This window comes from Euprymna scolopes, chromosome 21 (assembly GCF_053919585.1).
Source record: "Euprymna scolopes isolate OS-2025 chromosome 21, ASM5391958v1, whole genome shotgun sequence".
NCBI classification, from domain to species: domain Eukaryota; kingdom Metazoa; phylum Mollusca; class Cephalopoda; order Sepiida; family Sepiolidae; genus Euprymna; species Euprymna scolopes.
Genome location: NC_136502.1, coordinates 87,409,313 through 87,435,301, shown reverse-complemented (window position 1 = coordinate 87,435,301; position 25,989 = coordinate 87,409,313). Strand labels below are relative to the sequence as shown.

The 25,989-nt window shown below is 33.0% G+C and overlaps 1 protein-coding gene across 1 annotated transcript in view; it reads right to left on the bottom strand.

The window, feature by feature from the left end:
* LOC145242548 (uncharacterized) overlaps window positions 1-20,236 on the bottom strand; it is a 50,193-nt gene extending 29,957 nt beyond the window's left edge. The window contains exon 1 of the mRNA XM_080105633.1: window positions 20,089-20,236. The gene's annotated coding sequence lies outside the window, so the exon portion shown is untranslated. The remainder of the gene's footprint in view (window positions 1-20,088) is intronic.
* Between the last annotated feature and the right edge of the window lie 5,753 nt (window positions 20,237-25,989).

The window sequence follows — 25,989 nt, the reverse complement described above, 5'->3', positions numbered from 1 at the left end:
CAAAAGCATTTAATGAAACTACAAGTAAGTCATAGATCTTACTTGATAACAAAAAGTGAAGCAGAGGGAATAGGGTGAATAAAAAAGTGATTTCACGTGAATGGATAGTCTGGTGAAGGGTAAAATATCCAATGACGGTAAAATCCAAAAATACAGAATCCAAGAAAATTTGTTAAATTTCCATTCGCAGGGAATCGCGTAATTGAAAGATGATCTAAAGTAATCCAAAGGCAGAAATCTGTGGAATAATTCACAAAAGGGAATGAATTCCAATAATATTATTAATTATATTATATATATTATAATTATATTAAATATATATATATATATATATATATTAGTGATGGGGCGATTCCAATATTTTCCCGATTCTGATACAATTACCGATTCCATATTAAATTCCTGATTCCGATATAATTACCAATTCCAATTCTTTATGAATCTATAAATATTTTGCTATAAAATAAGTATTTTGTTCCGATTACTGTAAAACACATCTTAAATGTGTATATTTTTTTCTCAAATGTAAAAATACACTTGTGAGGGAATGATCTATGAATTTTAGTTTTACTGGAAGTTTAAATCAATAAATATTGATTATTTTAACATTACTACCAGAAGTGGAAGATTTTTATCAAACCTACACTAAATAAAAGAGATAAAGGAATCATTTTGGCATCGGAAAATAAACACAAATTTTGCAAATTCCGACACCAATTTCAGTACCCCCAATAGTTATGGTCTTTCTGATTTCCCACTTCCGATTAATAGTCCCAACACTAATTTATATATATATATATATATATATATATATATATATATATATATATATATATAATATAAAGCTGAAAGTGTGTGTGTGTGTGTGTGTGTGTGTGTGTGTGTGTGTGTGTGGTCATGAATAGGCTCCTATATGGTTGACTATTTTAAAAAAACTGATTACATATAATGATAGAAGATGTATCGAGACACAGGAATGGGTATGTTTGATCTGGCAGAATGGTGGGACATTAAAATTGTGAGGTCTGCGTTCGCGCCTGGTTCACAAAGTATGGAAAGAAAAAATTTAAAAATTAAAAAAAAAAATGTTTACAAGTGTTTTTGATATATATGTACATAAGAATACTTTGATAAGTATGTTTTAACTTAAATAGGGATGGTATAATAAAATTGTGGAGTCTGCGTTCGCGCCTGGCCTCCACAGAATGGAAATAGGCACAAACTTTAATAAAGACTGTTCATATTTATCTGCGTAAGTATACTTTGATAATTATGTTTCAGTTTGAAGAAATATGGTATAATAAAATGATGGGGTGTTCGTTCGCGCCTGACCTCCATAGAATGGAAATATGTCACAAAGTTTAACAAGGTTTTTTAATATAGATCCACAGAATATTGTGATAAGTGTTTCAGTGTGAACAGGTATGGTATAATAAATTATGGGGTTTATCTATTTTATTTTTACTTTCATCATATTTTGCTTTGGTTTGATACCCCCAAATTCGAAGCTATCTCTTTACAACCCTTCCTTTTCATAACCTATCATACTTTCATAAATCAGAGTCCATTTTCTGTAGGCTGTTTTTGAACCCAGTTAACGACGGGTACTTTTGCTAGTATATATACACACACACACACATATATATATATATATATATATATATGTATATATATATATATATATATATATATATATATACTAGCTGTACCCTGCTACGCGTTGCTGTGGCTCAATCTGGTGGAAAAATCTAATAAAAAGAGAAAATACATGTTTCTTATATTCTTAGTACAGCAATCCACTCCAAAAAGTGAAAAAAAAAAGGCGAAAATGAAAAAAAATGGTACTCTTGCAGAATTGGATCTGGATCCTCGGGAGTTTCCGTCAATCATGGCTTGGACTCGACCAACAATCAGTGGATTAAGCTGAACGTTGCTAAAATGTTGAAATGCTAAATCGAGTTTTTTTGTTTTTTGTATTAAAAAATGTGAGTTTTTAGTCAATATTTGGGGTGGGGGTTACTATACACAGATTCAAAAAAGTTGTCCAAAAACAAATGAAAGCAAAGGTAAAGTAAGCTATGTTTCTACCTAACTGAATAATTTTTTAGTGTTTTTATTTAATGTAAAATGTTTAATCGACTTGAAAAACACACAGTGTTTGTTGATGTATTTGAAAAAGACAAATGGTCGCGGACTCTGTTGAATACGCTAAGTGTGAGATAATAAGTCAAAAACTATACAAAAAGTGTCAGAAACCCATCGAATATATGTTACCGTGACATAGGCTGACATATTCGATGGGTTTCTGACAGTATTTTGTATAGTTTTTTAGTTTTAACTCATTTTCCCAAACTTAACGTAATCAACAGTGTCCGCCACCATTTGTATTTTTCAAATACACTGATAAACACTGTTTTTCGAGCTGACTAAACGTTACATTAAATAAAAAGGGTTTGTATTAATAAACACAGATACGAAAAAGTTGATGAAAAATAAATATATAACAAATAAATGTTATCAAAGGCAAGATAATTTTCTAACTAACTGGATATGTTTTCATTTAATGTAAAATGTTTAATCGGTTTGAAAACATGCAGTGTTTATTGGTATATTTGAAAAATACAAATAGTGGCAGACTGTGTTGAACATGTTAAGTTTGGGAAAATTCGTTAAAACTAAAAAACTATACAAGATACTCAATATATGTTACCATGACATAGGCTGACATATAATCGGTGGTTTTTTAACAGTATTTTGTATAGTTTTTTAGTTTTAACTCATTTTTCCAAACTTAACATGTTTAACGCAAGTTTGCCGCCATTTGTAATTTTCAAATATAGTGGTAAACGCTGTGTTCTTCGAGCTGAATAAACATTTTACATTAAATAAAAATACTAAAAAAATGATTCAGTTTGGTAGAAAAGTAACTTATCTTGCCTTTGATAATATTTGTTATACATTTGTTTTTTGACAACTTTTTCGAATCTATGTGTACAGGAATACAAGCCCAATAAAAACACTAAAAATTATCCAGTTAGGTAGAAAAGTAACTTATCTTGCCTTTGAAAACATTTACTTGTTATATATTTGTTTTTGTTGACAACTTTTTCGAATCTATGTGTACAGGAATACAAGCCCAATAAAAACACTAAAAATTATCCAGTTAGGTAGAAAAGTAACTTATCTTGCCTTTGAAAACATTTACTTATTATATATTTGTTTTTTGACAACTTTTTCGAATCTATGTGTACAGGAATACAAACCCAATAAAAACACTAAAAATTATCCAGTTAGGTAGAAAAGTAACTTATCTTGCCTTTGAAAACATTTACTTGTTATATATTTGTTTTTGTTGACAACTTTTTCAAATCTTTGTGCAAGTACAAACCCGAAGGGGGTATTTTTCTGTCTATTTCTATTTTAAAATAGTTTTTCCAAGTTAAATGTAAATTTCATATCTTTTTTGGTATTTTTTTTTTACATTAGGTTCACCTCCACAATTTTCTTTAAAATGTCTACTTTTAAAGGTTTTCGACTATGCTGAATAAAAAAATCAAATTTAAAATTTGCAGACGCAAGTAATTTTTGAGATATAAAGACCTGTACTATGCCCTATAATTCACTGGCGGCCATGAATAAACACCCCCAACCTCCCCATATTAAGAATGGCTTTCGGAATAAACACCTCTAACCTCCCCATGTCAAAAACGGCTTTTGGAATAAATACCACCATTTTCCCCATGTTAAGAACGGCTTTCGGAATAAACACCCCCCAACCTACCCATGTTAAAAATTGTGGAGGTGGATCTAATGTGAAAATTTAGCTTTTGTTTTTTTAATAAATTGTTAGTTGAAAGCACAGAATAGTTACAAAACACCCTCCCCTCTCCATGGTAAGAATGGCTGAAAAAAAAAAAAAATAAATAAAAAAAAGGTATTATTTTAGCACGCTACCAAAAATGCATATGTATCATGAATTTTCTTCGAAAAAAAAAACTGTACTTTCACCTAACAATTTATAGTTTGAATAATAAAAAAAGTTCATATTTTCTTATATAAAAACAACTGTTTAAAAAAAAGACAAAAAACACTGTGTACTGCTAATTTTGTTAAAAAAAATGATTTTTACAACAAAGATGGTTTTGTTAAGGTTCTTTGACTTTTATGTTTCAACTCCAAACGCACCTTCTAGCAAGCAATTTTTTTAAAATTAAAAAATTGGGAAGATAACAAATGAATTTAAATTAAAAAAATAGGGGATGTTTTTTTTATTTATTGATTAGAGTCGTCAAATTGTGGTGCATAAATTGAAATTGTATAACTACCAGAAATAAAACTGAGCAGTCTCGCAGAATCCACTTACGAAAAATATTTTTATTTTATTTAATTTATAATTTGCAATATTAATTTATTTTAATAACATAAAAAACATTCCTCGACTAAGGATAGACTGTATGAAAATTTCAATTAAATTGGTAATGTAGAAATATCGTTTTATTGATAATTAATGAACTAAGAATAAGATTTATATATATATATATATATATTCCCTTGTTTCAAATTGATCAATAAATATATATACACCAGTATATATTTTTCTATTATCAATATATTTTCTTCTTGCTCCACCTATAATAAAATGTCGAAGTCTCCATTTAAAGAATCCTTTTATACTTATATTTTGTGTAGCTTAATTACCATATATACTTCCATAACTTACTATATATATGAGGTGCCTTCAATAAGTTTCCAGACATTTTTCATGTGGGCACTTTTATTGATAGTACACACATGATATTCTAGTCCCCTTTGAAGTAATCTCCTCCGGCTGCAATGCACTTGTTGTACTGTTCCAACAACTTCTGAAAAAGGAAGTCCTCTTGTGGGAGCATGTCAATGACCTTTGTCACAACCTTCTCATCTCAACTGTCTCATAATGACAAACTCTAAGGTTTTCCTTGAGCTTAGGGAATAACAATAGGTCACAGGGAGCAAGGTTTGGAAGAGTGAAGAACTGTGTTGATGCCCATCTTGTCTGTGACAAGGATGGAGCATCCTTGGGACAAAGTGTGTGCAAATTTTCTGCATCTTCAGTTCCTCATGAATAATTGTGTGTACACTGCACACTTATTGTCTCTATAAACATACAACAGTTCTTATCTATAAAATTCTTTATTTGGCCAATCAACTCGAGTGTTCTGACTTCCTTACTCCTCCCACACCTCTCATCAGTCCTCACAGACTCTCTGCTTCCTTGAATCTCTTATGCCACTCAAAAACTTAAGAGAATTGTCATATGATTTGTATCAGGCCGAATTTTATAATAGAATCAAGATTGGTGATGTGGTTTAATAAAAAATCAGGTAAACCACATCCTTATTGGAGTGGTAGGAAGAGTGATAAATCTCACTACCGGTACTGATAATTTAATCAGATCCGCTATGATCAAGAAAAGTGACGGTGTTTCTCAGGAGCATTCTTTGAGACATCTATATCCTTTAGAACTTTCCATACACATTCTTATCAGGTTCCTTCTTCTGATGAAGAAATTAATGATTCTCTAAGAGAGAATTAACGTAGATATCAACGATATCACAGCCAGTCCTGTAAAATCTGCAGATCTTTAAGTGAAAAGGATCCTGATTTTCTTTGGTCTTTGGTTGAGTTGGTTGTTGAAGGATTTCTTTTCTTTTTTTTTTTTTTTAGGAGAGTGTAGAAAATTGGGGGGGGGGGAGGTATATTTCCCTGCCACAAAACTTTCACCCACAGGCACACCAACGTGGGTATCCATAGTTTGTCAAAGACTGAAGTAGCCTGTTATCCTCCCTCATTTGTAAATTCTTTTTAGCTTATTCCTTTTTCTGTAATCTTTATTGACTTGATAATGTAATAAAGTTCCTATGTGACTTCACTTTTTATCTTCTTAAATTATATATATATATATATACACACACACACACGAGGTGCCTTCAATAAGTTTCCAGACCGTTTTTGTACAGGCATTTAAATTTGTTTTAAACTCTTAAAAATTCAGTATGTTATTGCTATACATCTAATAAGATGACTGACCAATTTTTATGATTTCATGTTCAAATGAACAGCTACAGCAAGAATTGGAATACTCCCTAATAAAGCCTAAAAAATCACATTACGTAAGCCTTGAAATAAGAGAAATGTTATGGCGAATAAAAAGCTTTTAACCTTGTTTAAATGTTAACCCCCCCCTTAAAAAAAAACCCTGTTTAAAAAAAAAAAATAGACCACCGTCACGTGGGTTCGAACGTGAAAACTAAAAGCTTACGGCCTGACCTCGTTACCAACTGCCCCATGACACTGTCAGTGAAATAACATTATTTTTTATTTAAACCAATTCAAGAAAGAATGCCTGACACGCATGCGTACTCGTCGGTGTCATTTAAAAAGGAACAATTTTTTCTGACCCTCCCTTGTTATAAACGTTTATTTCTATATGAAATAATTGATTGTTTTTTTTCTGATTAACACAGATTATTTAAGCGAGACATCACTCTTTCAGATTGTATTTGTCTCGACTTGGTCTGATGCAGCTGGTATTGGCAGATATACAAACACACACACACATTTTGCCTTTTCTATTATAGACTAGCTGATGTACCTGGCATTGCTCGAGTGTAGAAAAGTAGTAAGGAGTCAATACAATCAGAAAAATAAAAAAATAGACGTTGCCTGGGTGGAGAGAGGTGTGAAAAAAACAAACAAAAAGTTTAAGCGAACAATAAAATAATTAAGTTTTTTTTTCAAAAGGAAAAACATTCCATTACGTAAGCCTCGAAATAAGAAAAAAACAAAAGCAAAATGAGTAGGCAGGCAGGCTTGAACCTGTAACGTAGAGCAAAAGAAGGTGATAAAAAGCAAACCACTCAACTCCCACAGCCATCATGCCATGCGACTTCGCTGCTGTTCAAATTAAGGCTAGCCATTGCAAGCGTATGATGACTTTGCAAAAATGTCGACAAAAAAGTGACCCCCTCCTTGTACAAAACTGCCCAGTTGAGGGTGAAGAATTAATGGTTTTGGCTAATTTTTTAATATTTGTTGTCCAAAGGATCGAGGTTTATAACAATACCAATCTCGTGAGGATCCGTCGTGTGTGTGAAAAGTTTTTGTGAGACATACAAATGCACACAAACATTTTGCCCTTTATATATATATACTAGTGGGGGTGCCTGGCGTTGCCCGAGTGTTTGGAGGTATGTGTGTTGTGGGACGGGGGATAGATCAAAACAACCCTGTTTAAAATAAAAACGTTGGCCGGGTGTTTGGAGGTATAAAAGAAAAAAACAAGTTTTGTTGGATGGTAGGCTCGAACCCAAAGCCTTGACACGAAGGTTGAAAAGAAAGGGAATAAAACCCTGACACCTGACGAGGGTAGAGGAAGTGAAAACTCTCTTAATTTAACGTTTATAAAGTGAAATTGACAGGTGCGAGAATGTAATAAGGTCAAACATCATGCAACTTAAATTTGGTGTATTTGTTTGTTTCCCCTGCCAAATGAATAGCAATTGTTTGATATGACGGTGTTTTTTCCCCAGCATTGATCAAACATTACTTGCTTTCTAGACGTCTCGGCACATAGGGCTGAGAACATAAATTCGTTTTCACAGTTTCGCTTTTTTATACCGAAAAGTGAAACGAAGATGCAGCGATCGAAAAAAATCTTGAAAATAGCGTGTAAAAGTCAGGCAAATTAAAGATAGATGTGACCCTCATTCGTAACTCATAGATATTATGATTTAGACAGTATATAAAAAGTTTTAAGAAGGAGTGACCTGACCAAGCACACCCCCCCAAAAAGCCTTTGCCGGACATACACAAAAAGTGCCCCCCCCCACACACACACATCACACACACATACATTTTCGCTTTTATATATATAGATAGACTAGCCTGACGTTGCCCGGGTGTTTGTAGGTGTGTGTTGAGCAAAAAAAAAAAAAAAAGTCGTAGTAGGCAGGCAGGCTTGAATCCGTGACGCGAAGGCGGAAAAGAAAGTGAAAGAAAATCTGACATCTTACTGCTACTCCATGACGCAACCGGACATCTAAAGCGTTCAAATTTAACGTAGTCAATGAAAAACAAAAGATGACTTGCAGAAATGGCATCGCTTTTAAACCTCCCATGAAAGCAAATTAGTTTAATATGGGGGGAAAACCAGCTCCCCCAAAAACGGGGTACTTTGGCAGTATCAAAACAAATAGAAATTGTCTCAGTATGAAGGGTTTCCCCTATATTGGCCAAGGACCAATTACAGAACAGATACTACCTGGCCTAAAGGCCAGGCAGTCGCGTTCTAATAAGTTTCACTTTATTTATACCAAAAAGACAAAGAAACACTGGAGACAACTGCACGGTGGGAATTTTGTTTAACTCGATCCAAAAAAAGTTACAGACAATTTCCATTTGTAAATGCGAGATATTACTGTGGCACTATTTCTAACACGCTCTACAGCATGGCCGAGTGGTAATTTGGCCATGAGCATAGAGATACAAAGAAATCCCTTCCCATAATTCCCTTGTTATCTTTCTGTCTCTTTCCTGTACAACCACCATGAAGTGAAGACGCATATTCTGTCTCTTCGTAAATGGGGTGGGGTGGGGGGGAGCACACCCTCCCTCAATACTAGTTAGGTTAGTTAGCTTTGAAAAGCCTATTATTCAGTTTTTAATTGTAAAAGTTTTTGTAATATATATTTTGTAAAATAAAATAGTTATGCTTTATATATATTACAATTGTGTCGCGTGTCGTTTTTCTTGTGTCTGCCATAAATGCCTTCATAAACGCCTTCATTGAAACAATGAAGTGGTCCGGAAAATGAAGAAAGAAAATTCCAGTCAGAACGCCATCAATGGTGAAGAGGTCCAGACGTTTCCTGGGAGAAGAAGAAGCCACACAGCACATCCAACATCTCAGGTATGCTTTTCTTCTGATAGACCCTAACGACGGCCATCTTCATATCTTCCAGAGACCACTTTAAGACATTTAGTGTAACACGTGAAGCCAGTCACACCTCAGTAACCGGTTGATCGTGGTATATTACGATCTGGGAAGTATGCGAAAACTTCTTGCGGAATCTAACTGACGCAAGAAGTTCGACGTAAAGCCTTTTGTGGACATACACAAGCGCTCATTTTGCCATTTATGTATTAAATGGGCTAGATACAAACGCAAATATGAGAGTCGTGTACCTAAAAACATGCTAGTTTTTTTTTCAAGCTTAAAAAAAAAAAGAGAAACGGTTTTTATCGAATTCATTTTTTAACTTAATCATCAGAAAAGCCTCTCTGATATCTGCCAAAAGGACGAACCAGTTAGTCCTAAAATGAGTATCAATTCGAGCATATCTGAGTACAAATTTACTCCGGCATAAGCGCAGTCATTAAGAGAAGGGGAGAACTTGAATGCCTACTGGGGAGAACTTGAATGCCTACTGGGGAGAACTTGAATGCCTACTAGACACTGTCCTCGAGTGTCTAAGGTCTCTCTGTACAGAGGTTTGCTAGAACAACCTGGCATGAGGATACTTTTTCCATAGAAGTAAACCCTGACCAAATATTCAAAATCACATAGTATTTGCAGCCCAAATAAGATCTCCTCACTACGGCTACTCCACAGCTTTTCCGAGGAATGGTGCACCTTCTCTAAGTGATATTACCTCAAGTAATAGCACGAAGCTGGATACTCCACCAGACTAGATAAATTCTTGTCCTGGAATCCAATAAGACCAAGAGACCAAAATGAAAGATATACTACAACGTATAAAAATGGTTAACTGGGGAGAGGAAAATTATGTTCTCAATTCTTTACTAACTCAGTGCTTGAGAGATAAAGAACTTAAATGGAACATTCGAATATCTATGTATCTCATATAGAGTTCACGTGTTAGCCCCTGGTTGTGGGCCTCTTGATTTCTGAGAACTTCGACTGAAGTAAAATAAAACAAAAAAAGGGAGAAGGTTTTCTGCCTGTTCTCAAAGAACAATTGGAAACAGGACGGATCTTTGTTGAATACTGGGCGATGCAGAATCCAAGTGTACTTACTAAAATGAAAAGGATCGACATTTATCCTCTCGATTATACCTTCTTTCTCTTGTTCCAAAAACATCTGACAATATTCAAGGTACAAATTTCTTTCAGATAATTTACATGAAACACAATCTAACATTGATAGGACTACCTGGTAGTTAGAAGGTACAATACTTAGCTTATCCTTGTCCCAGGGTAGACTTATATGATAAATGTTGTCGACAAAGCTAATAGAAGAACAAAAGGCTTGAATTTTCTTCTTATTATAGTCACTGAACTCATTTTCTACGATACCCATTGTCTCTAAACTATACAAACTATCAACAGTTCTATCAAGAGAGTACTTTTCATAACCGTTCCAAATTTCAGCATATCAGATCAAGAGTTTAACACAAACAAAAACATGAGAAATATCGCAAGAAGAATATTTGTCAGCAATCTGAGCATAATTCAAAACCAATTCTTCTGTCTGAGGAAATCTAAAGTCAGCTATACTTCTGAACAAAACCTTGCCCAGAAGGAACTTCCAAACATGCCCCCCTCTAAATTGGCCTAAATTCATAGGTTCTAGAAATTTAATCACATCAGCTCCCAATAGGCCATGGATGGGCAACGTGTTGTTGTTCCACTCAGAATAATCAGTAGCTAGCTCAACTTTATGTTTCATAAAATCTTTGATTACATAAGTCAATCCATTAATACGGAAAATAAGATCTAAATTCTAATCAATCAAGAAAAACTCAGAACAAATTCCTTGAGAGAACTTCACGTTAAAGTCGATTTCTTTCAAATTTTTTAGCTCTTTCTCCAAGAAAGTTCTAATTAAGAATTTACGATCCTTTAAGGGAAAAACTAAACTAGAAAACTTATCCAACAGGTTAAGAGATAAATAAGATATCTCACTACATGCATGCAGCAAACAACTGAAGGATACTTGTTTTTCACACACTATATCGATAGAGATTTTAACAACTGGTAGAATTGATGAAATATTATTAAGCGAAAAAGCATTAGCAATTGTACGGGAACTAACAGAACTAGGGCACAAAATTCTACAATGTCCCTCACTATTGCAAGTCCAACAAATACCAAATTCCTTCTTGTTTTACAAAAACATTTTTTCTCAACATGGAGTGGACTTGAACATTTCAAGCACAACCCCAACTCTTTACATCTTTTAACCCTGACAGCAAAATTAGGATAAGAACTACAAGAATAACCCTGATGGCCATTAGCTCTGCAAAAATTACAAATGTAATTTGCTTTAGTTGCCTTGGTATAAAAATTCTCCAAGGTGGAAAGTTTTTTGATAGCAGAGGTATACTTAAGCTTACGAGAAAACTTCTTAACAGGACTTGTAACCTTACAAGGATAAGGATATTGCTTACAAAAATCCGATGTACGTGAAATTTCAGAACAATTATCTAATATTTCCTTAAGAGATGGAAAATTATTTCCAACCTTGTAAACCAATTCTGTCTTAGAGGAAGCCGGTAACTTGCCCAAAACTATGTAGTTAAGAAATTTATTCCTAGGAGATTCAATCTACAAAATGTCCAAAAGTTTTCAAAAGCCTTCAAAATACTCAGAAACTTTCTGATGGCAGAAACATTACTTAGTCTGTCAGTATATAATACTAATATAATATAGAAGAAAAAAATTGAGTCAATTATATCCCTTTTGTCCAAAAATTCTGTAATGAGAATGTTTAGAGCTATTTTATAGTTTTCATTAGATACTGTCAAATGTCTTATTAACTGGAAGGCGTAACCAGTTATGTGATTTTTCAAAACAATTAGCTTTAAATCATTGCAGTCAACATTAGTGATGCAATTCTGAAATTCCTACTGAAATATAGAAAAGACAACTTATCAGTCACCAGATACTCATCATTGAACTTAGAAACCAAATTAGGACCCTTGGTTTTCACAGTAGACTCCCAATGTTCAATAAAATCACCAATCTTAGAACGTTGTAAGTTGGACATTTTTTCTAACACTTGTATCCGGAACAAGGTATATTTTTTTTATTAAAGGACTCTATCATAGTCTCATCAATCCATCAAATAAACATTGACAATCTGATCTTCTAAAAGATTCACAGATTTCAAATAATCATCAACTTGCTTTTGATATAATGCTAAACTAGATACCCAAACCTCTTTCCGCGACTCTAAAAATTCAAACATAGTCAATATTTTGTCTCTAGCTAACTTTCTCCTCTGCACCAACAAAGCAGTAGTAGCAGGAGAGGAAGCCATTTTTACACAGCAAAGTTTCGCTCCCCCCCCAATAACAGCTCACCAAGACATGTCAGTAAGAGGCAGAGAGAATGAGACGGCAGTGACCAAGACAGAGACGACAGATATCAAGGAGAGGGAGGGAGTAATTGAACAAATTCCAATGGTTGCAGATTTCCTTAAAAGAAGAACCAATGATGTAACCTGCTTCTTGGCACTTAAAAAAAAAACACCAAAATTTAACCAGGCAGACAACATGGCAGCTTAAACTGGCAAAGGTTAGAAAAAAAAGACCAGCGAGCACAGCAGACAGCTTGAAATAAACTGAATGTGACTATATCATCAAAAACTAATTCAGGAAGGGGGGAACCCAATTTCTATAGTAAAATAAAAGGAAAAAAAATTCCACTATTAGTAGAAAACCCCTTCTTTTTTTAATCAGGTTCCACAATATCTTAGCAGAGTGTTGAGATTATTATCATCACTTCCAATGAAGGACACTTCGATGTATAAAAACATTGCAAATATGAAGACAAAGAAAACCAACAAAAAAATGAAAAGAGAAAAGACTTGATGGATAGAAAAACAAACAATTTTATAAGAAAAAAAAAAAAAGAAATTTAGAACAAAAAAAAGTTCATGAGCTGTCTGCTGCTAAAATTTTGCTCTCAGTTACAAAGAAAGTCCTTTGTGTGATAACAGTTACGAAAGATAAAAAGAAAGACGGGTTGATAAGGCCTTTTTTTTTTTTACTTAGTGTTGTGATATGAAATTTCAACCAATGTAGGTTTTTTTTTTAGAAAAGTCAAAATACTTTAGCAAATTCAAAAAGAGTTTTCTCCCTTTGTTTGCGATATAAGTTTACATTTTGTAATGTCGTCTACTTTAAAATAAAAGTCCTCTTGAGTAGATTAGTTGAAATATCTGCAGACAAAGATAGCTTATTACCTAAAATAATGTTCCGAGAGTGTTTTTTATAGCGAGGAATTTATTTCCTCATTTTCCTGAACGAATAAACTGAAAAAAATACACATAGTTCTTCGTATAATAATGTCATAATAGAAATATTCTTTTCTATTGACTTAGAAAAGCTGCAGGTTGAGACGTGTCCATTTTCTTCAGGCCTTGGAAGAAAATATCTAGCTATAGTAATAGACACTTCCAATTCAATCTTTCCTAGTGAGAATATTTCCCACATGTGTCTTCTCTTCTGCAAGCTGATATTTTTCCAACATATTTAACTGCCAAGTCCTCGACAGATTTCTTGGATTTACTTGAAGTAGATTTCTTTCAGTGAGATACAAATTTGCCAGGTAACTTAGACAAGTTCACTTTAACATTTTAACATCCTGTTTAGACGGAGAGAAGAAAGCACATCAGCACGTTTCAAATGCCAAGTCCCAACTGCCAACATCAGCTTGAATTTTACCACAAAGCGCGAGAATGCGCATATCAATCAACAGGCAGAAATTAGTCACATCAGCAGCAGTATGCAAATTCAATAGAAAGGAAAAAAATGAAAAAAAAAAAAAATGATAAAAAAAAAATTTTTTTAAATGTAAAAAAAAGTAATATACCCCCTCAAAATTTTCTACAATATATATATAATTTAGTAATTTAAATTTTATGATTTGAAGAGGTTAAATTTCAAATTTATAATTTTTATTGTATGCAAAACAAAGAATACATTTTAATATGTATATATACTTATTAAAATGTATTTGATTTGCATATAACTAAAATTCTAGATTTTAAATTTAACTGTTTCAAATCATAAAATTTAAATTACTAAATTATATTTATTTGCTCTATCTGGTATATTAAGCAATTTTCATTTAGTTGGGATTGCCTTTATAAAATATTACATCTAATAATATTTTGTAAGACTGATAATCACTGGATTTGCATACCAGTAGGCTTATTGCATTACATTATCCTGAAGTATAAGTATATATATATATATATATATATATATATATATATATATATATATATAGCCATTGATTATATTGAAAGAAATTGAAGAGAATGATTTCAGTTATTTCAAAATTTTTATGAAAATTAAAAATAAGAACCTAATATTTATTTATTAATAGTGATAGAGGAGATCAAGTCAAATCAAGCGTGAAAGAGTCAATAGTTTTCACTTCAGATTAAAAATAAAAGTAAAAACAAACAAAAAAATGGTGGAAAGGCAAAAAAAACTTTACAAAAATAAGCAACAAAGATAAAAACAACATATTAATTTTGTCTCAGGGGAAAAAAAATCATTTTGAATCTCTATAAACTGTCATTAACTGCTTTATAACTTTTTTGATGCAATTATGATTAATTTCATACTTGTAGTTTCTTTCAATGCAAAATATATTGTATATTTTGCAAACCTCTTTTCTCTGATGAGAAGATTTGCATTTTTCGAAACTCCACGGAATAAGGGCTTTTTCTAGTTTATTTATACTCTTGTCGGATAATTAAAATTTTATATATCTTTCCTTACAGCTTTATAATGTTTTAAAAAGATTAATGAATGTTTCACACTTCCAATCTTTTATCATCGAAATTGACCATTTTTCAATCAAATCGATTGATTGACTAGTTGAGGACCGACAATAATGCACCATCTTGAAATGGAATGTTGAGTGAGTATGACTCAGGATTGAAAATGAGTTTGTGCTGATTTTGGTTGGTTGGTTGTTTTTGTTTTACGGCATATCAACCCTTTTCGTGTTATTTAATGCTGAATCCAAAGATTTTGAAGAAAAAATTTTTTTAATAGAATATATTTGTTGTTTTCATATCGGTTTCTATTTAACCCATAGTTGGGACCCTAACAGGTACTACCACTCCGGGTCAGAGTGGACCTGGGAGCAATGGTAATTAAAGGGTGGCTCCACACTCCCCAAAGCCCACAAGAAGGGGCCTCACCACTGGTTATAGTTTAAGGTCATATCCAGGACCCCCATTAAGGGACTTTTACCCTCTGCAGGGGGGCAGTTGGCGTATTCTAATGCCCCACCGACAGGGCCGGAGTTTGTGCTGAAGTTTGCTGCATATCACAGGTCTTTAAAGAGCTGGTCAGCTATTGAAGCCCCTTATGTTTTAGCAAGTACATCCGTTGCTCAGTATGTTCCATTTTAAATTTTGTTTGCTACGTGCTGTTTGACGTACTTGCCAACACATACAAGTCTTCAATCACTGACCATCTCATTAAAAACAATCATGTGCAGCAAACTTTAGCACAAACTCATTTTCAATCCTGACGCATGCTCACTCAATATTCCAACTCAAGATCTTGAAGACTATTCACGTTCGATTGAGCAGGCTTTCTCTCTGTAAGTAGAGGGAATGTCTCTTAGGTTTGAGCGTAATTAACCTCTAGGATCTTTGAAAATATCATAGCGCTGTTTTATTTTAATCGCTTTCCTGTTGTTTTCTGGTTTTATTTTTGAACCCATAACGGAACGTAACGTAACTTTGTTTCAATAATGTGCATATTTTTTATTTCTCCTTTTTAAATCCCTCGATACAGCCTTGAGAAAATGCAAACCGGTCAGTTGACTCCCCCTTTATTTATTTTTCTTCTTCTCCCCCCTTTTTTTTAAACATGTCTTACATATCTAACTTTTAATCATAAATAATAAAAATCTTCTCTTCATGATTGCAATATTTAAGTTTTGTACCCCCCAAAGAATCATGAAATATATTTATATATATATATATATATATATACTAGCAAAAGTATCCGTCATTGACTGGGTTCAAAAACAGTCTACAGAAAATGGACTCTGGTTTATGAAAGTATGATAGGTTATGAAAAGGAAGAGTTGTAAATTTGGGTTGAATTTGAAGGTATCAAAACCAAAGCAAAATATGATGAAAGTAAAAATAAAATAGATAAACACCATAATTTATTATACCATACCTGTTCACACTGAAACACTTATCACAATATTCTGTGGATCTATATTAAAAAACCTTGTTAAACTTTGTGATATATTTCCATTCTATGGAGGTCAGGTGCGAACGAACACCCCATAATTTTATTATACCATATTTCTTCAAACTGAAACATAATTATCAAAGTATACTTACACGGATAGATATGAAAAGTCTTTATTACAGTTTGTGCCTATTTCTATTCTATGGAGGCCAGGCGCGAATGCAGACACCACAATTTTATTATACCATCCCTATTTAAGTTAAAACATACTTATAAAAAAATTCTTATGTACATCTATATCAAAACCACTTGTAAACGTTTTTTTTTTAATTTTTTATTTCCATACTTTATGGACCAGGTGCATACGCAGACCCCACAATTTTAATGAACCACCATTCTGCCAGATCAAACTTACCCATTCCTGTGTCTCGATATATCTTCTATCATTATATGTAATCAGTTTTTTAAAATAGTCAACCATATAGGAGCCTATTCGTGACCACACACACACACACACACACATATTCATCTTTATATTATAGATATATATATATATTTATATATATATATATATTTATATATTTAAATATTTATGAATAAAAAATCAATACGAAAAATATATAAATGTTTATATCTTTTCTGTATTTATTTCCTGTGTGTTGACGTGTAGAAAGACAAAAAGTCTTCTGAAAAATAAACGAGAATGTTTCCTTCAAAAGCACATAATTTTCGACCGATCCTTCGATCTTCCTCAGTGTGAATAATAGAAAACATGACTGAGCGGGCAGAGTTATCAGCGGGAGGAGGGGTACGAGTATAGCCATTAAGGTAAAGATCTATTTGAATATAACCCTTCCAGCATTTTCGACTTGGAATGGTCAGCAACTTGTGTTGCCTCTATTTAAAACTAAGTCTTTCATAAAAATTTGAATTGGACATTTATATATATATATATATATATATATATATATATATATATATATATATATATATATGTATATATGTATATATATAAATATATATATATATACATATTTATAAACATATATTTATATATATAAATATTTATATATATATATAAATATATATATATATATAACATATATTTATATATATATATTTATAAACATATATATTTATATATATATATTTATAAACATATATTTATATATATATATATATATATAAATATATATATATATATATATATGTATATAAATATATCTATAAGTGAGATAAGTCACAGATTAAAGATCAAGTGAATTATTCTGTTAGATATTACATTGAGGCAATCCTTTCATGATGATCCTAGCCAAAAAGGTAAAGCTCAATATTTAAAAATAGAGCAATATATAAGTTTAATGGTTAAAGTTAAATTCTGTAAATCAAAATATAAACACATATATTCGAGTTAAGAAGCCAATCCTCAAACATAACAGATGGAAAAAGCATTTCTCCGAATATTTATCAATCCAAGGCCTGCTACTTTTTGAAGATTCTCGCACCCGAGAAATGCATATATGACTCAACGTACGAATTTCATCATCAACGAAAATATATGCTATGGAATGGAACATTGATTCAATATCTGATACACTGTCTCCACTCCCAAAAGGATTTTGGATTTCATCACCCAACACATCTTTATATTGAACGACCACTTCATATACCCTTCGAAATAACAGTATGAAACAACCAAACATTCTTGATATAACGGATTACAGATTTTTCCCCTGGGCCAATATTCCTCCGACCTGGCAGTAATACCTCGGAAAATATTGAATTCATTCTCATAATGGACTGCCCAGGTTGTATGAAATTCCTTTTCCTATAACTATTATTCACCATTCAAATAACATTTTCAATATATGTGCTGAAAAGCAAAATATGTGTTTATTCATAGCTTAACATTTTGCTAACTGCATTTCATTTCCTCTGATGATATAAGCCAGTATTGAAAATCCATGGATTAAGGAAATAAACATAGCTTCTTTCTATATATTCCTTGTGTCAAACAATAAATTCTTAACTCGAATATATGTGTTTATATTTTGATTTACAGAATTTAACTTTAACCATTAAACTTTATATATATATATATATATATATATATATATATATATATATATATATATATATTCATATATATATATTTATATTTATTTTGTATTAATATATTCATAATTTTATTTGGAGAAGGGGGCACTTTTACAGGCATGTTTCAGTAAATTATATACACACACACACACACACACACACACACACACAGGTGCCACAGGGCGTATGAAGAAGAACCTGAAGTCCTACCTAACTAATATTCCTGGTGAACCAAGTGCAAAAGAGATTCAGACAATTGCACTTAAGGTAACAACGAGGATACTAAAAAGAGCTCTCGGTTGGTTTCAATAAAAAGCAGGGCAATGTTGACAGCTGGTTTGGCTGCCCCATACCCAGAGCGTTACAATCTTCAAAGGAAGAAAATTTTAAAAAAACATATATTATATATATATATTGTTTTATTTGAACAAACATAGCATAGCTACACATTCAGAACATGTTTCAGTCATAGCTTTAAAAAACTCAACATTATAGACTGTAAAAGCGTGATAAAGTTACGACTGAAACATGCTTTGAATGTGTAGTCTTGCTATGTATAAAAATACTTTTGTTATAAATAAGTAGCTTTATTTATTCTTGAACACTATCATAAAAACACAGTAAAGACTGCCTGCTTTTTATCCTGTGGAGTGGAGTGGAGTGCTATTTTAACGTTGCTTTGATGTAAATCTACGAAACTCCGGTGTTTATTAAAAAGTGCTTAATACCAAGCAGAGCGTTATTTTAGCATGTTTATTTATTTATAGAAACATTATCGGCTACGTATGTGAATACATGTTTTTACTGCAATTTCCTTATATATATATATATATATATATATATATATATATATATATATATATATATATATATATATATGTGTGTGTGTGTGTGTGTGTGTGTGTGTGTGTGTTCATGAGATTATTATACACACATAATCTAAGATACACACACACACATATATATACACATATGTAGGAAAAGAATCCTAATTTCATTTACCTACCATTTAATATATATATATATATATATATATATATATATATATATATATATATATATATGATCTTTCCCTATGTATGTGCATATACATATATACATGCATATAATTTCTGTGTGTGTGTGTGTGTAAATATATATATATATATATATATATATATATATATATATATATATATATATATATATATATATATATATATATATTCATTCAATAATATTTGTTATTTTCATACAGCTCTACCTAAAAGAATATTGACCATCTGTGTGTGTAAAGTCATCCGTCTGAATCTTGCTCGGATCCGATTTTGAGAATTTGATTCTCATGTATATATATATATATATATATATATATATATATATATATATATATATATATATATATATATATATATGCGATGTCATTGTTCTATGTATTTTAGTAAGATTCGAAAAAAGACATTTTCTGATCTAGCAAATGTATATATTATACATATATCGGCAATATATATATATATATATATATATATATATATATATATATATATATATATATATATATATATATATTTAAAAAATATATATCTGCCGATCTTATAAATTGATCATGTACACACATATATAAGTACATAGATGATGCATTGTCGACTTTCTTCAATTATTTTTTTTAAATAAGAAGAGAAAATTATGCAGTTAATTTTTTTTAAATGTAGCGGACAAGAAATTATCTTTTTAAGTGTATTGTTTTTTATCATTTCTTCTTCGTCTTACCTTTTATGTTTAAGCCACAATCTCTTTTTATTTTTGGAATCTGTTTGTTTGTTTTCTGTTTTGTTTTGTTTGTTTTTTTTTCTGTCGGGCCAAGCAATTTTTTCCGCGACCAATGTTATGTGAATCATACGTTGGCAGACACAAAATGGGACGACGCACAGACAACCCGGTGTCAAACATTAAAACGTCCCGTACAAAAAAAAAACAAAAAAAACTCGACATTAATACAATCTCGGCTTTGACTAATCTTCAAACCGCTAGATTGTTCCGTTCTTTGTCCAAGTTTACTTGTTTGCACCATATTTAAATGCGATATTTATTTTCAGCGTAACCGAAAACTTTTAAAAATCGTCATTTTTAAGGTGATTGTTAAGGTGGGAAGAAAGTAAAAATATTACTAAAAAACAAAAAACAAATATGCGACACATAACTAGATATTTATCTCTTTCCCACCGCAAGGGGATGTGATACAAGGTCGGAAAGTGGGAAAATGGACCAGTTCCTCTAAAGGACAAACACTTTGACCCTGCAAAAATAAGTCCGAATAGCCCCGTCAGCATTCCCCGGCAAGGCCTCTCAGATAACAAGCTATAAACTTGATCCTCCTGATAGACTGGAGGCAAGGCATGGGAGGGTAATCCTCTTAGAGCTATCAATAACATTTGTATCAGCCTGACAGCAGAAAGACAACCGAAATTGCCTAGTATCTGTCGGACTGATTGTTGAGGTTGGAACTTCGACTGGCGTGTACTACAAAGTACACAGACCAGGTCATCAGAATTATTATAACTGTTACCAAACGCATGAAAAATTTACTTTTCTACTTACCTGCATAAGTTTTAAGTGTGGATACTTTGTGTAAGATTTATTATCTATGCATTTGTTATCACTTTTACTTAGCCAAACACAAGTATTTTCCATAATGGCGGTCAATTATTCGAGGTGGTTGTTGTTAATTTCAAGCTAAAAAGATGATGATGATGATGATGATGATGATGATGGTACTGATAGTAAAATAATAATAGTAATAATAATGGTATAATTGTAAGTCATCCCCCCTGCATCCCTTGTGTGTGTATGTGTGTGTGTGTGTGTGTGTGACCATAAACTAACTCCATTCCAAATAAGTGAGGAGGATCAAGGAGGACGGAAAGATCGATGAGAGAATGCACTAGCCAAACCTCCGCTGGATGAGTGCGAAAAGAACTGGGACCTTGGGGAGGCTTATTGTCATCCAAATTCCAGTGAAAACCAATGGTCGCTGCAAACAAGAAATCATTGGTAAGTGGCTGTTGCACTAACGCAAATTCATCTGCAAAGGTTATTGAAAGAGGTGGAGAGTACTGAAAATCTGGGAAAACTTGTTGTCACTCAGACTCTAGAGAATGCCCCACGTTGTTCTCAGAGAGAAATCTTTGATGATGGCCTATGTGACTACTCCTAGTGAGTAACTACTACTACTACTACTACTACTAATAATAATAATAATAGTAATAATAATAATAAATACTAACTGGCCACATAAGAACTGCAACAGAAGTAAAACAAATAGATGGAAGAAACACCACATGAACCCAAGACAACTGTAATTGCAAGAAATCTCATAAACTGTGCCCCCCCCCTCCCAAAAGATATCAGCCTTGGCTGATACTACACAAAATATCCGCAAAGAGTTTAGAAGAATGAAAAAAAACGAGAAGAGAAAGCGCTAATCAGACCTTCACTGGAAGACGAAGATTACTGGGACCTTAGAGAGGTTTATGGCCACCTAAATCGTAATGAAGACCAAGGGTCGTTGCCAGCGAAAAACCAATAATAAGTGGTTGTTGCAGTAGCATGAAGCTATGTGCAAGGGTGCTTGAAAGAAATGAAGGATGTTGGAAATCTGGAGAAACTTGTTGTCACCCAGACTCCAGGGAACATCACCGGTTATTATCAGTGTGTAATACTCTGATAATGACCTGTTTGAGAAACCCTAGGAGTACAAAAGAATATAATAGTAATAATAAATAAATAAATAAAGAAAGAAAGAAAGAAAGAAAGAAAGAAAAACACATAAAATCAAAAAAACTGAAACTGTATAATTTTAAGTTAGCTCCCCCCCCCATCAAATTTCAGCATCAACTGGCACCACACCAAATAGTTGAGGAGGTTCAGGATCAAGGAGGATGGAAAGACCGACGAGAAAAAACACTAACCAGACCTCCACTGCATAAGTGCAAAGAGGACTCTTGTGAAGGTTTATTGCCACCCAAATTCTAGTGAAGACCAATAGTTGCTGCCAACAAGAAATCAATTGTAAACGACTGTTGTCATAATGCAATTTCATTTGAGGAGTTTGTTGAAAGAGGTGGAGAGTATTGGAAATCTGGGGAGACTTATCACTCAGACTCCAGGGTACATCACAGGTTGTTTTTATAGAGAAATCTTTGATGGTGGACCATGTGAAAACTCCTCATGAGTAGTAATAATAATGATAATAAAGCCTACTCTAATCTAACTGACAACCAACCCCAGACTTTGACGAACAGTTCCACTAACCTTTATTTTTAATTGTTTGTTTTTCATTATCTTTTAGCCTGAAATTAGCGACGACCTCACTCCATAATCGACCACCATCTTGAAAGATGATTCTAACGATAGAGTAGAAGTGACGATAACAAATGCATAGATAAAAAAAATCTTACACACAATATCCATACTTGAAACTTATGGGTAGAAATCTAAATTTTATTGTGTTTGGTTACAGTTATTGCTGTATAATTATTTTGTTTCTTGCCTTTTTGCATTGCTAGCTATCAGATCAGTGTAAAAGTTTGTGCTGGTTTGTAGAAGTGTCATTTTAAATTATTGCAATTAATTTTATGCATATTGTTATTATTTAAACATATTAACCATGACTTATTTATGACTTTTTCTTTCAAATTATTAAAACATTATTCATATTTTAAGGCAATATTCTCAGCCATGTTGACCCAGAAACGACCAACAAAAATGGAGTCATCTTCTATCATTATGATAATGCTTGTCCTCATACAACGCTACTAACCAAAGATTTCCTGAAAGAATTTAGTTGGAAAATCTACCCACATCCTGCATATTCTCCTGACCTAGCTCCCTCGGATGGTCACTTATTTGAAGGATTACAATACCATTTAGATGACTTTAGGTTAATATTACTAGAGCAGATTGAACATGAATTAGATGCATATTTCACAAAATCTAAAGAATTTTACAAGCGAGACATTTATAAGCTCGTTGATGGATGGAGTCAAGTTATAAAGAGCAAAGATCATTATTGAATAAAGAGTTTAAAAAACACAAGGTTTTTCATTACCAAGGTCTTATGTACAACATGAAAAGAAACCGGAAGTTTATGAAGATCTCCATCATAATTATAGGAGCAACCGAACTCATGAAAAAAAAAACATTCACAAACTACCAAGCAAATATACCCAGTGAACAAAGTGCAAGAGATATACAAACAGTTGCACCTAAAGAGCCGATTAGACCCTTAAAATGATCTCTCAGTTGGAATGTCTGAAATAGCAGGTGAATATCTAGCATCTGGTATGATGCCACTTCCCCTGCTATAACAAAGTAATAAGAAAATTAAAAAAAAAAAAAAAAAAAAAAAAAAGAAATGAAATTTTAAATCTGCAAATATTTTTTTAACCTAATGTAATGTTTTACCCGTTTTTCATTAAATTTTAATTCATATCTGAAACTATTTGCCATTTGACAGTTTAAAGGCTTCGAAATTACTTATGAATAAAAAAAAGTAGACATATCAGACATTTAAAAAAATCTATTATAGAAAACAAAATTGTATTTCTGTGTGTGTCCAGGAAAGGCTAGAAAACGACCAAAGATATATTTAGAAAGCTTGGTACTCCCATTCAGTATAACTTTGAGATAGTTATGGTAAGATATACTCTAATATTCTCTAATATTCTTGTGCTTAAGATCACCAAGGATCAAATTAGATTGATAGACTAAAAATGACGACAACAAATTTACAGATAACTAGCGGGGGGTACCCAAACTTGCCATATCATAAAATATGCTTAAATATTCATGCAGATTTCGTATTCTCTATTGATTCTGGTATTATACCTTTTTTTTTTTTTTTACATGGTGGTCACCACTTATCAAGGCCCGAAAGCCACTCAGAGATAAGGGTTATTGCATGTATAGTAATCAATGGGATAGTATCGTAGTAATCGTTAGTGTCGGAGATTTGATAAAATGTCTTACTTAAGGGGGCGGTTTATCAGGAATTTGTTTATGTTGGACTTAAAGACATCCAAGTTGTAGTCAGGTGGGGAACAGGCAAACAGAAGAGACTTCCACAAGCGTGCAGTTCTAAGAAAGAAGTTTTGTTCATGGAATCTACGTTTTGATTTAGGCACAGATAAAGAGTGGGGAAAATTATTGCAGTGGTCTCAGCTAGACGTGTGTTTATTGTGAAAGATTGGCAAGGGGGGAACCAGAGATTGGAGCTCAGACGAGCACTTGCCATGGAAATAACGATAAAACAAAGACAGGCTCGCAACGTCTCTTCTGTGTGAGAGAGGTTGCAGGGAAGAGAAAAGGGCATCCCCGACTAAGCCACAAAGTCTATTTTGTACTCTGTCAAGGCAGGATAGGCTGTTTTTAGCAGCTCCTGTCCAGATGTGATAGCAGTACTTCATCCTTGGACGTATTTGGCTTTTATATAGATAGAGAATTGCATCAGTAGTGAGATATCTTCTGGAGCGGTAGAAGGATCCCACCATTTTCCCTGCGACCTTAGCAACAGACTTGATGTACGTGTTCCATTTCAGATTAGGAGTAAAGGTCAAACCCAGAAGCTTGTCAAAACATGGAGCCTCTCCAAGACGAGAGCCATCCATTTCAATTGATACCAGATGGGGATCAGAGCATTGATGATGTAAAGATAGGAGCTTGGTTTTAGATGCATTAAAAGTAACCAGCCACCTCTTCCCCCACTGTACCGCATGCTCAAGATCAGAGGAGAGAGAATCAGAGAGAACTTTGTCATTTACAGCCTTTGATGTGTTGCCATAGATGGTCGTGTCATCAGCATAGATGTCAACGAATGATTTAAGTATGTGTTTTGGGAGATCATTGATGTAGATCAGGAAGAGAGTTGGGCCCAGGATGGACCCCTGAGGGACTCCAGCATTAATACTCTGGGCCTCTTATTTCTGCCCATCAACCACTACTCTTATGAGCCTATCAGAGAGAAATGACTTAATAATTGAGAAAACATTTCCAGTTATACCATAGCTGGAAATCTTGTGAAGTAGACCTTTATGCCATACCTTATCGAAGGCCTTTGATATGTCAAGAGCAATTGCCCTAGAAAGGAAGCCTTTGTCAAGAGATTCGCTAATCCGATGAGATATAACCATTAGCACATCTGCTGTACATCTAGCAGAATGGAAACCATATTGCATGTCACTAAGAAGGTTATTTCTGCTGAGGTGGTTGGTTACTTCTTTATTCAATATGGATTCCAGCAGCTTACTCATGACACACAGGAGACCTAATATATATATTATTGATTTCAAAACTAAAAAAAAAACAAAAACAATGACTTGGGTGCCATCAGCTAGAATCGAAATCAAAACAATTAGTGCTCCAGCCGCATCCCCTACTGTTTGAACTATCAACAGATAGATAAGAAAGATTTAAAATTAAACCACTTCAAGCTATGAATGAATTTGCGCAGGTGCGAAAGTAATAGTGAGTGATGCCCTTTTCTCTTCCCTGCAACCTCTTTCCCGCAGCAGAGACGTTGCGAGTCTGTTTTTGTTTTATCGTTATTTCCATGGCAAGTGCACGTCTGAGCTCCAATCTCTGGTTCCCCCCTCGCCAATCTTTCACAATAAACAC